Source organism: Balaenoptera borealis (genome assembly GCF_965194805.1).
Source record: "Balaenoptera borealis genome assembly, chromosome: 15".
NCBI classification, from domain to species: Eukaryota; Metazoa; Chordata; class Mammalia; order Artiodactyla; family Balaenopteridae; genus Balaenoptera; species Balaenoptera borealis.
Window position 1 is genome coordinate 59,861,959 of NC_138871.1, and position 12,256 is coordinate 59,874,214.

Genomic DNA, 12,256 nt, shown 5'->3' on the forward strand with positions numbered 1-12,256 from the left:
GGCTCGAACTCGTGTCCCCTGCATTGGCAGGCAGATTCTCAACCACTGCGCCACCAGGGAAGCCCTGTATTCTTTTACTTTTAACTATTCTGTGTTATAATTTTAGATTATTACTCTTGTATCTTTTGTACAAAGCACATATATTTTCAAAATCAGTATGACAATCTTTGTTCTTTAATAGAATATTGTGCCATTTATATTTATGGTAATTAATGACATATTGGGGTTAATAGCTAACATCTTACTATTTTGGTTTCTATTTATTCCACTTGTTACTTGTTCCTTCTTATCGTTTTTCTTGCCTTCCTTTGGCTTAATTGAGTGTTTTCTTTATTATTATTCTGTATTCTCTCTTTTACTATTTACATAATATATTGTTTATACATACTTTTACTATTCTCTTAATAGTAATCCTAGAGTTTACAACATGTACCCTTGACTTGTTTAAGCTTAGTATAAGTTAATACTTTTACTACTGTTTTTTAAATAAATTTATTTATTTATTTTTGGCTGTGCTGGGTCTTCGTTGCTGCACGCGGGCTTTCTCTAGTTGCGGCAAGCAGGGGCTGCTCTTTGTTGTGGTGCGTGGGCTTCTCATTGTGGTGGCTTCTCTTGTTGAGGAGCATGGGCTCTAGGCACATGGGCTTCAGTAGTTGTGGTTCGCAGGCTCTAGAGCGCAGGCTCAGTAGCTGTGGCGCAGGGGCTTAGTTGCTCTGCAGCATGTGGGATCTTCCCTGACCAGAGTTCGAACCTGTGTCCCCTGCAGTGGCAGGTGGATTCTTAACCACTGCGCCACCAGAGGAGTCCATACTTTTACTACTTCTGAGATAACATATCCTTGCTGGCATCCCCGTGGATGTCTAAACCATTCTGATCTGTTATTTGGAAGTGGACATGGGTCTTCACCATTTATGGAAACTGACTCTTGTCTGGTTCTCTCCTCCTTCTGGGCTCAGGAGATCCAAATTCTCCTGAAGTCAAGCCATTCCCATTTTCTTAGAACCCTTCTCCTTCCAGATAACTGAGTCTTCTGTCTCCCAAAGACTTTAGAAAATCACCACATTTTAACCTTCCCTCTAGAGAAGAGAAGGGAAAAGTACTTCTTATCTTTCCATGGCAAGCCCAGAGACAAGAAAACAAGATGTGATTTCTTAATCAACTGCCACACCTATTAATATTATTTCAATCTTGTGGCCTTGACTTAGAATATAACCATAATTAATCACACTATTTCCATGGGAAATCAATTCCAAGTTATAAACACTTTTCTTTTAGGGAACTTTGAGAACCCAATATATTCATTGGATATATTCTCTTTATAACAGCATTTTTCTTGCTTCTCTTTAAGGAAAGGAAAAATTGCAGAGAGCAATGATAAGATTCATCATTAATGTAAAAATACTCTGGTCACTGCTTTAAGGCTTTGCTTCAACGTTAATGCCCACAAATGAGGTGAACATGAGGGAATATATTATCTCTTACCAAACGGCAAGATATTTTCTTCGCCAGGACACAAATGACATAGAGATAGAGGTGGCAATAATTTTAAAGATATAACCTCCCTGAGGTACACTGTAGAGTTAAGAATACTGTCATAAATACAGATGTAGGTAAGGTTTAATTTAAGGAACTGTATTTTGGGTATTGTAGCACTTAGGCCAAAGAACCATGAGATAGTGGCCTGGTTTAATAAAACATTACAAAGGTCCATTAGGAAAACTCACCAGGGACAAAATGGGGGTAGTTTTGAAATAGACCATAGGAGCTGCTGCTTCTGCTAAAAGTAACCACACTGATTCCTAAATTTATCTCATTCTGTGATAACCGACTTTTCATTCTGAGGAGAGACAATGTAGTCCAGATCTCTTACCATTTCCTGCGCTCATCAGCTTTCGTCCTGGGCCTAGTATAGACTAACCTTTTACTCTGAGGTGTCAGGTGAGGTGGTTGCCTCAAATACAAGCACTTTTTACAAGATAGACTAAGGGTAAATTGAACTCAAAGTAATTTTTTTTTTCTCCAAAATCTTTTCCTGATTCCATAGGTGGAAAACCTTTTGTTTTTTAGTTTCATCGGACCACCATTCCCATGTCTAGTCCAATAAATACTGGAATGAAGGCAGAATGATAACAAGGTAAATTTGTGTGTGTTTATGCAACATATCATGAGAGGAAATAGTTTTTCAAAATAATTTGTAGGGGCTTACCTGATGGTGCAGTGGTTAGGAGTCTGCCTGCCAATGTAGGGGACACAGGTTCGAGCCCTGGTCCAGGAAGATCCCACATGTCGCAGAGCAACTAAGCCCGTGAGCCACAACTACTGAGCCTGTGCTCTAGAGCCCACAAGCCACAACTACTGAAGCCCGCACACCTGGAGCCCGTGCTCTGCAGTAAGAGAAGCCACTGCAGTGAGAAGCCCACACACCGCAATGAAGAGTAGTCCCCACTCGCTGCAACTAGAGAAAACCCGCGTAGCAACGAAGACCCAATGCAGACAAAAATAAATAAATTTATATAAAAATAAATAAATAATTTGTAAGTTTGGCCTAGGATTGTCTGAAAACTGGAAATAACTATAAAATAATTCAATAGTCATAAAATGAATTTTTAAAACCTGCTTTTCCCCATAAGAGATTATCCACATTTAATCATTCAAGAGCTGATTATCCAGAATGTGTAATATACAAACCCGTTATTTCTTCTTTTCCCTTCTGCTGCCTGATTTTTGGTCATTTCACAGCTCATTAGTATTCTCTCTCTTGGAAAATAAAGGCAAGTGTAGCACAAACTAGTATTTTCAACTTTCTATGTAAAGGTTTTGTAGGAAGGGTTATGGTTTATATATCACTTTTCTTTAATAAGTATCTGGTTAGGCTCTACTGGGCACTGGCGAAGAATTAAAGACATTTAAGACATTGTCCCTGCTCTTAAGGCTCTTACAATACAATTGGAGAAACAAGGTTTATGTATAAAGTCAAATATTAATGCAAGACAATATATGTTTAAACAACAATATGAAAGAATCTGGTCATAAATACATAGTGTACAAGAGAGCTTTATAGATCTATCATGGTTTTGAAAAGGCAGAGCAATAGTTTGAACTGACAAGATGGTCACAGAAATTCTCAGTAAGGTAGTGAGACTTGAGCTAGGTATCAAAGAATGGATGGAATTTTAGCATGGGCAAAAGAAAAAAAAAGAAAATTCTGCGCAAAGTAAAAAACACAAGAAAATCCCAGAATTCCAGGGTTCAAGGCCCACAGATACTTTTAAATGGAATATTCCAAGCATACAGAGTATAGAAAATAATATAACAACTTCTCTTGTCTTTCCCGCCCAGCTTTGTCACATATTTACTTTTTGCCATATTTGCTTTAGATCCACGTCTTTGTTTTTGTTTTTAAATACAGATTTGGCTAAAGGCTTCTACATACTCTATCATTATCCTGCTTTCTCAGCAGAGGTAACAACTATCTTGAATTTGGTAATTTATCATAACCACGAATATTTTAAAATGTTATTACAAATGGAAATATGCAGTATTGTTTAATGTGTTTAAAGTTATGTAAACAGTAGCATACTTTATGTATCTTCTGTCACTTGGTTTTATTCACTCAATATTCTATTAGTTGAGATTTATGCATATTCTAATTCTAGTTCTAGTTCATTTATTTTAACTATAATATTGTATTCCACTGTGTGATCATACACCAATTTACTTATCCATTCTCAGGTTGATGAACATTTAGGTTGTTTCCAATTATTTTCCTGTTATAGACCATGCTTCAATGAACATTCATTTACATGTCTCTTTATGCATTTGAGGGGGAGTTTCGTGTATACATGTAGAAATGGAATTGTTAGATTGTAAGATTGTAAGGGCATCTTTAGCTTTGATAATGAAAAATTGCCTTCCAACGTGGTTGTACCAGTTTATTCTCCTCCCCACAGTATACGAGATTTCCCATTTCTTCCTTACCTTTGCAACTCTGATGACTACATCATCGGCATGGAACTGGAGAGTACCCTGGAGTCAGTTCTTGCTATAAACTAGCACTCTGTGTAGGTGACGCTCAGCTTTGGATCACACCATGAACCTGCCCAGCCCCAGCTAAGACGGGATATCAAACCTCTGGGAGAGAACTGGAGAAGAGCAAAGAAAGGACTCGTTGAGTGGCTGAGGATTGGGAGCACATTTTATTCATTTTTGCAACCCCAATATCTAATATAACCTGAAACTCAGTAATCAAAGCTCAGTAGATGTTCAACTGACTGAAACTAATTATAAACCCTGATCTGTTTCTGATTTTCACTCCTCTAAGCTTCAATTTCCCCATCTGTAAACTAAGGACGATAATAAATGAAGGAGTCTTTCCAAAGATAAAATGAGACATAAATATGAAAATATTTATAAATGCTAAAAAGTAATGCAAATTAAGTTATATAAGATTTGAAAGCTGCTTCTGTGTCGTGACTTCTTACATATAACCAGATAATATTTTAGCAGTTTGAAAGTATTGGCAAATTTCTCATTGGCATTCTTCTTTTAACCTTAATTAATCCTGGGATCCCACCTACCTCAGACTCTGCTCAGGAACACATATAAAGATACACTGTAATCTTAAAAAGGTATTCCAATCCTTACTTGCAGCTCTCAAAGAGCACCTATGAGGAAACCATTCATGGTTACAGAGCCAGGCTTGAGTTCCATTCTATTCTCTCTAGTCCTAAAACACAAACTCTTTCTCTAGGACCCAGTTTATTGGGCTCTTGGTTATTTTCTCCCTTCTCTCTTTCTTCCAATACCTGAAAGGTTGATTTAGCTCCTTTCTGGCTAAATTATTCCCCTTGTCTTCCTCCTTCCCCACCATCACGTCTCCACTATCCTTTCCTTAAATTCCACGTCACAAATATATCAAGCAAAGACAGGCTGGAAAACACTGCCTGGGGAAGAATGGATACATATTCATATCTTAATAAATTATTCCACAGCATAAATTCTTGTTATGAAAGTTACATTATTTTCACTTTAAATGTTTAAAAAACAAGGCCCAGAAACATTTTCTATTCAAGTGGCCTTCACTAAAAAAAAAAAAAACAAGATTGCTCACCACTGCTCTACACTCTCAGACTCTCACTTAGAGATCTCATTATTCTACCGTCTTTATTTGTATGACTTAAATCTACACGTGATGATCTAATTTCCTCTTGCACTTTCTAAATCTGTCACTATCTTTGCAATCGCTTCTCCTTAATGCCCTTTCATCTTCTCAATCATAATATGCCTAAAAGTGAGCTCACATTCATTCCAAATTTAGCTTCCCCCCGAGACTTCCATATTTCCATCATTGGCATTTTAAGAAGCATGTTTCTTGGCCAGGTGTGGTATATCAGAAGAAGAGAATGGGGCCAGAGAGACTAATTAAGAGGCTTGTACCCCGTAGCAAAAACCAGACTGCACTCAGATTTGCAGACATGGTGTTTTGGATTTATTTGGAAGGACCAAAGAGGGCTCTCTTTAGGTCAGAGTTAAGCCCTAAATATTGACATCAGCAGTGTAAGAGTGTTATACTTTCAGGTATTGAAAGTTCATACAAACATTTTCACATATTGATGCCCACTTAATGGTATTGATGTTGAGACAGAGAGAGAATGCCTGTACAGCTCCACACTTAGGCTTGAAAAGGACTATTCACAAATTTCATATAAGAGCTTAGCCATTTGTAAATGAAATACAAAGCAGTGGGGAAATTTTCATGAGTTTCCTTTCTTTTATTCCTTTTACAATGAGAACAATTATTCCATCAACACGTTTAAACTATTTCTGATGGCATCGGGTACTCAGCTGGGAAAGTTTATACTACCAGATGAGTCCTAATTTAAACATAATTTTTTAAAAAAGTATCTTAAGTAACCCAGATGATCAGATTCCAGACTGAAGCTTTGGCTCTAATGCTGAGAAGAGGCCCTGATCCAGTTGGGCTTTGCCATGAGCTCAGACCCAGGATGACCTATTTCCTGGGGCAGAGATCTGGGTCAGTTTAAGAAATGAGTCACCTTCACATCTGCCTTGAGCTATGAGCAGAGGGTAAGGAACAATGAAAAAATCCTGGCACATGTTATTTCAATTACTTAACTGGGCTTTTATTTCTGTTGTTATTTTTGTTTTTGTTTTGTCTATTTTGATCAAGAAAAACTCCAGTCCAGGTTTAAACCGAATTCACGGATTTTTTTCTCCAAAGAGATGAACTTTTTAGATCTATGAGCAGATTGCTTTCCTAGAGGTTTTGTCGAGAGCAGGGGTTGGACTCCTCCTAAGGGAGTAATAGCAACTAGAATAAAGCTTCTAAAGAACAGGCCAGTAGGATAGCACTCTGGGCAGTAATCTACCCTGGAAACACAGTGTATGTAACTGCATTTGTTCTGGGTCAACTCGATCCGATCTGGCCCAACAGTGGCCTCACTCTGTATTTGGGAACTAGAGGACAGGGCAATACCCTTTAACTGAGGGCACCTAAGGGGAGTTTTAGGCTAGATGTTACATGAAAGGGAACCAGGGAAACACTGTGCTCTGACCTATCAGGAGATAAAAGGTGAATATAGCTAGGATTTTTATCGGTAGATTATCTCAGCATCTCTTGATCTCTCACCCAGACTGTATTCAGCCTGCCCTTCTTTACAATCCTTTAGTATTTTGTCTATGTTTCACAGAGCCTACACCCATCAAGGATTCGTTGGGTCTAAAAAGATATCAATCCCCTATAGTGCAGGCCCAAGAGCACCCCCTTGAAATCCTGGCTTCTCAAGAAGATAGGAGTTCTTGTCTATCGAGACAAGGTTCTTGTCTAACTTGTTTGTCTTTGCAAGATCTCACCTGATAGCAACACAGGGTAGGTGTACTCTATGCCTTGTTTTGTTGGTGTGTTTTATCTGCTTGGTGATGAGAGGATGCTATTTGATCTGATAAACTGTTAGCAGGAATTTTACAGTAGGATCTATAAGATCAGGTTCTTGTCCCTGGCACTTTATGGCAATGGGGGTTCAAGAACACCTCTGATGATCTGATTCAGAGGGGAGCAAATATGTTTTTTGGAGATGTTACTTGATGGACACCCAGGGGCCAGTTGTAGTTGAGGATTATATAATTATAGATTATAATCTGATCCCCTGGAGTTGGGCAGCACAGTGGCCCTGAGTTTGTTGCAACTATAAAAAGCTGAATCAAAGTTTGGGCTACGATATAGTGTTGAGATAATAGGTAGTTATAGTCTTCCTGTAGTCAATACTGACCAGACTGCATTTGGAATACTGAGCTCAATGTTTAGTGCCAGAGTTTAGAAAGATATTAATACATTACATGGGTCCATATGAGGGGGGTCCAGATGAAATGTATGAAGATCATGATGTACGAGAAAGGCTGAAGGGGATCTGGCAGAATATAACTAAGAGGACACACGCTGGCAGGAGAGGAACTAGGAACATCAATAGTTAGGTCAGCACTGACCTCCATGATGGCAAATCTAATGATACTTTTATATCTCCCTCCTCAGTCTCTCTTTGGCATTTAACACACTTGATCATTCTCTTCTTAAAATTCCCTCCTTCTTTGCTTCATTGATACTAACTGTACTAATTCTGCAGATGGTAAAATTGAATTAGAAGTGCAAGAGACTTACTTGTGGAAATAGCTGGAAGGATGAAGAGGAATGGAGGAGTAAGAGGGACGCGTCTCAGACCGCAGAGCAGCTCTGAGAAAGGCTCAGTGAGGCCAATGAGGAGCTCAGAGCAAAGACTGCTCATTAGACGACACTGCATTACATATTCTCCCATCTTGTCTCCAGTCTTGCCATCTGCCTTCAACTCATTCTCCACCTGCAGCTAGCAGAACGTTTCTAAGGCACACGTAAGATCATGCCACTGCTGTGCTGATAACCCATCAATAGCCCCCTTGTGTTCTCAAAAATCCAAATTATTTAACACAATTTACATGCCCCTTAATGGACTGGTCCCTGTTTACCACTCTAGCCTCATCTGTTATTCACCCCAAACAGAACTACTTTCACTTCCTTGAATGTAAACTTTCTACCCTCAGTATGGAATATACTTTCTTGCCTGGCTAATTCTCTAACTTGTCTTTTAAGTCTCAGCTTAGAGTTTCCTTCCTCTGCGAAGACTTCCAAAACCCGCAAAGACTAGATTCGTTGCCCTCTTATGTGATCCTGGAAACTACGTAATAAAGGGCAGGTGGAATCTTGGTTGTGCATCTACAGAGGGCAGTGAAATATCACTTGGGTGCTAAATATTGGAAATGTAATAAAAGGGACAATGTTTATATATCAGAACTTCTCTCAGGGAATATACTACATGAAATAGAAAGGAATTCTATGATAAATAGTTTGGTGTGGGTGATAGTTTTCTAAAGGGACATGATAAGCAAACATTTTCAATCTAGTCACTACCTTCACCCCCCAGCCCAACCGTAGGCATTTGGAAATGCTGTGATGTCAGTATGGCTGGGAGCAGTACTGATGGCGGGGCAGGGATGTTATAATGCTTGGGGACAGTCCCATGCAAGCAAGGACTACCCAAAATGCTAATGAAACCTCCACTGAGAAACACTGTGCTAGGATGTACGCAAGTCTGGAAGCAGAGCTGAATTGCTCAGAATAACAGAGAGGAAGCTGAGAGCTGACACCTGAGGACTTCCATCTCCACCCACTCCCCATGCAGGGTTCCACCTCACCTGTAAATAAATGTTGAGTACATGCTTTCAAACATATCCATTTACTATCTTAAAAAAATTAAAGAAATTAAGACATTCATTTAAAGAAATTAAAAATATATATAGGTTGAAAAAGAACCAAATTATTAGCCCGAGTGGCATCTAGTATCTTCTTCTTGCTTTGCTTCTCTGCACCTCAGTACTTATCTCACTGTCAAGAAATTACCTGAGAACTTGTCTGTAGCCCCAACTTTAGTTCAGGGACCTATTGCATTGCCAGAACCTAATATATGTTTGGCACCTAACAGATGCTCAGCAAACATTTCTGAACTATGGCTCTCCAAATTTAAAAATTAGCCCTGAAATTTTTTCGAAGTTTCAACCCTAATTTTTATTAGTGATAAATGTAAAATTTATCACTTATTTCACATTTCTATTTGAGCACCTCTAATTTAACAGATACAAAACAGAATCATCTATTTTGATCCAGTGTTATAACCCTCCCCCAAATAACCCCAGTTCCTCTTATTATGGCAAATGCTATCACCTTTTTGGGATCTTCCCAATTGTCTAAGCCAGAAACCTGCTTGTCATGCATGTCACTGTCTGCTTCCTCACCGTCCAATTATTTCCTGGTTTCCTTCCCTTTTCTCCATCCTAGGCCTCCCTGGCCTTAATTCAAGGTCTCTTATGTTATTGCATTTGCTTCCTAAATCATATCTCCATCCCCATCCTCATGACTGTCAGCCTTTAAAACATTCTAAAATGTACTCAAAATAACAGTAATTAATACTTTGTGGGATTACTGTGGTACCAGGTACCGCTGACTTTTACACGTATTTTCTTTTCGACTCTTCGTAATAGCCCCCGTTTGAAATAACTTCCCAAGGTTGTTCAGTAAGGAGACAGAGACAAGATCTGAACCCAGGTAGCCAGGCTCAGAGCTGTGTTAGGCTAGGTTATATAACCTCCTGGAACTTTCTGCCATATTCTTTCACAGACATGTTTGAGTCTGATTCTTCTCCCCTGGCAGATGGCCTGGTTGTAATGAGTCTTTTCTGATTGAAGTTTGGCTCAGTATTCCTTTCCCAGAGCTGGTGGTATACTGAAAATGTGAATGGTGGCTATACGGTCAATAAACCAAAGAAGTGGATCCAATGGGTTATTAGACAAGAGGTCTTGAGGATGAAACTGAAAGCTGCGGTGGAGACCAAGGAATTTCTAAGCCACAGATGCACGAGGGATGGGCTAACAGAAAGGTGGTCTGGGTATGGTGGCAACTGCTACTGTCCATCTTAGCCTTATGTGCTCCCTACTGTGTGATGCTTACGTGGCTGGATGCTTTAAGGGCCTGGGGCTAAGTGGCCAGCCTGGAGTGTACCACCTCCCCCCAGTTTGTCTGGCAAACTGAAATATTTTTCAAAATTTACTTTAGCATCATTCCTACATCTTCCTGTCTACATTTAGGTCCCTCCTTTGTTCTTCTCACAGTGTTTTGTGAGACTGCAAATTCCTTGAGGTCAGGCACCCTGGCTTTTCTTCTTTGTACTCCACACCACTAGAATCTAATAATCACTGACTCCAATTGAGTAACAGGGAGGCAGACTTTGGCTTAGCATAAGAGAAATTTTTTAAAGTATACTTTAACTACAGGCTAGTGGCTAAGAGCTTGGCCTTTGTGTCTTACTACCTCTATTCAAATTTCAGCTTTATTACCTTGAGCAGCTTAATCTGTCTGTGCCTCAAAAAATGGAGATAATAATATCTATGTCATCAAGTTGTTGTGAGAATTAAATGAGATAATACATGGAAAGTACTTGGCTCCGTTCTTGGCACCCTGTAAGCACTTGGTAATTTTAGATATTATTTTTTTATTATTGTTATGATTATTCACTAGCACTATCTTATACTGAAGCAGGGTACTTCGGAAGCAGCGAGTTCCCTTTTACTGAAGGTATTCAAGCAGCAGTAAATCCAGGAGAGATGCTGTAGAAGCAGTTTAGGACTTCTAAGGATGCTTCTAATCATAGAAGAGGGAAGTTATTTCTCTGATTCAAAGAAAGTGTGATCATTAGTGTTACTTTTAGTGAAGCTGAGGAGTGTTAGAATAGAAAAAAAGATCAGATTTGGCTGTATGTGTGTATTACAAACAGCAAAATATTTTATTCTTTGTTGATTGCAAAAGCCCTTTTATTTATGTTGTAACCCATACGGCAAATCAGGCCCTTACATGCAAATCCATGTCTTTTCAAAAGGGCTAGCTTGGCCTTGCCAAAATGGAACAAACAAAACTTTAAAGACTGTTTCAGCCCTACTGAAATGTCTTTTCCCTTTGAAAGAAGTCTATTAGTGATGCAAATGCAAAGTTATCTGCACAGATGATAATCCTCGCAAACAAAACAGTGAAACCATTAGAACGTTCTTGTGCAGCATTCAATCCTGAGAATTTGGCTTTCCAGCATTAAAAAGGCAGAAAAAGAGAGCAGAACTGGTTCCTACTTGAGATAGTTTATTAGGTCTGCTTATCTGAACCCTGGGCTAATTATCCTCATGTTTGGCTTAAGGAGGCCAAACAATTCTCCAAAAGTGGACAGGCTGAAGGAAGGCTTGCCTCTGGGCAAGTGCCTTAAACAGGCAAAAAACAGGGTCCTTAGCCATGGAATAATATTTATAGTCAGGAGTTTAATTCTCAAGATACCAGAGTCTTAAGGTCCATCCATCTAGAAGAAACCCAATGATAAGCATTCATAGGGCAGCAGTGTAAGTAATATGCTCCTAGTACTGATGCTTTAAAATAATTAAAAACTAGATAATTGAAAGTCTACTTGTATAGGTGAAGAGATGGTCATTTTCCAACATCTTTTAGTCAACAGATAGGGCAAACAACTTCTTTGAGAATTTAGTAAACATGCAATCTTACTGTAGGCAGAGATGGAAAAGATAAAAATGTACGAGGCAGTTAACTGTAAATAGTTCGCTTGACTATTATTTGATTACACTTATTTTATATTTAACAAGTTTGATAAGACCTAGTTTTTCGGGGAGCCACGAGGCCTTAGGGAATATTAACGGTCAGAAGGTGTGGTGCCTAAGGGTATTAGGAAACAGCTTCTGAAGCAAAACTCCAAAGCGGTATTGCTGAAGTGGCCATCACCTACTTACTTGATTAAAGCTTTTCGAAATGCCTAGTGGGCAGTTTATTGAGAACAGAAAATTAGCCCTTCATACCCACAGGCTTTCTTGGACAGATAATAAGAGTTGAAGCTGGTGTCCACATACATGGGATGCAAGGCTTGCAATCTGGGTCTGAAGCAGGGTGGGGCTTTGGGTAGTTAAGCTGTAGAGCTTGCGGACCATCACGGGTTGACATTTCAGGTATGAAAATGGATCTCATCCACGCTTCACCTTTCACCCCCACCCCACCTCTCCTTTGCAAGGTTGCTAGACAGCTTGCTGGTCCCCACCCCCTTCTTTGATAATCCAGACGCCTCTGGTGAAGGGCAAGCACTGCTTTAGTTCTGGCCTCTGGCTGCCT

General features: G+C 39.3%; 1 protein-coding gene across 4 annotated transcripts in view; it reads right to left on the bottom strand.

The window, feature by feature from the left end:
* TMEM178A (transmembrane protein 178A) overlaps window positions 1-12,256 on the bottom strand; it is a 251,528-nt gene that overhangs the window by 238,703 nt on the left and 569 nt on the right. For all 4 annotated transcript variants that reach the window (XM_082358328.1, XM_082358326.1, XM_082358329.1 and 1 more), the window contains exon 2: window positions 3,979-4,142. The gene's annotated coding sequence lies outside the window, so the exon portion shown is untranslated. The remainder of the gene's footprint in view (window positions 1-3,978; window positions 4,143-12,256) is intronic.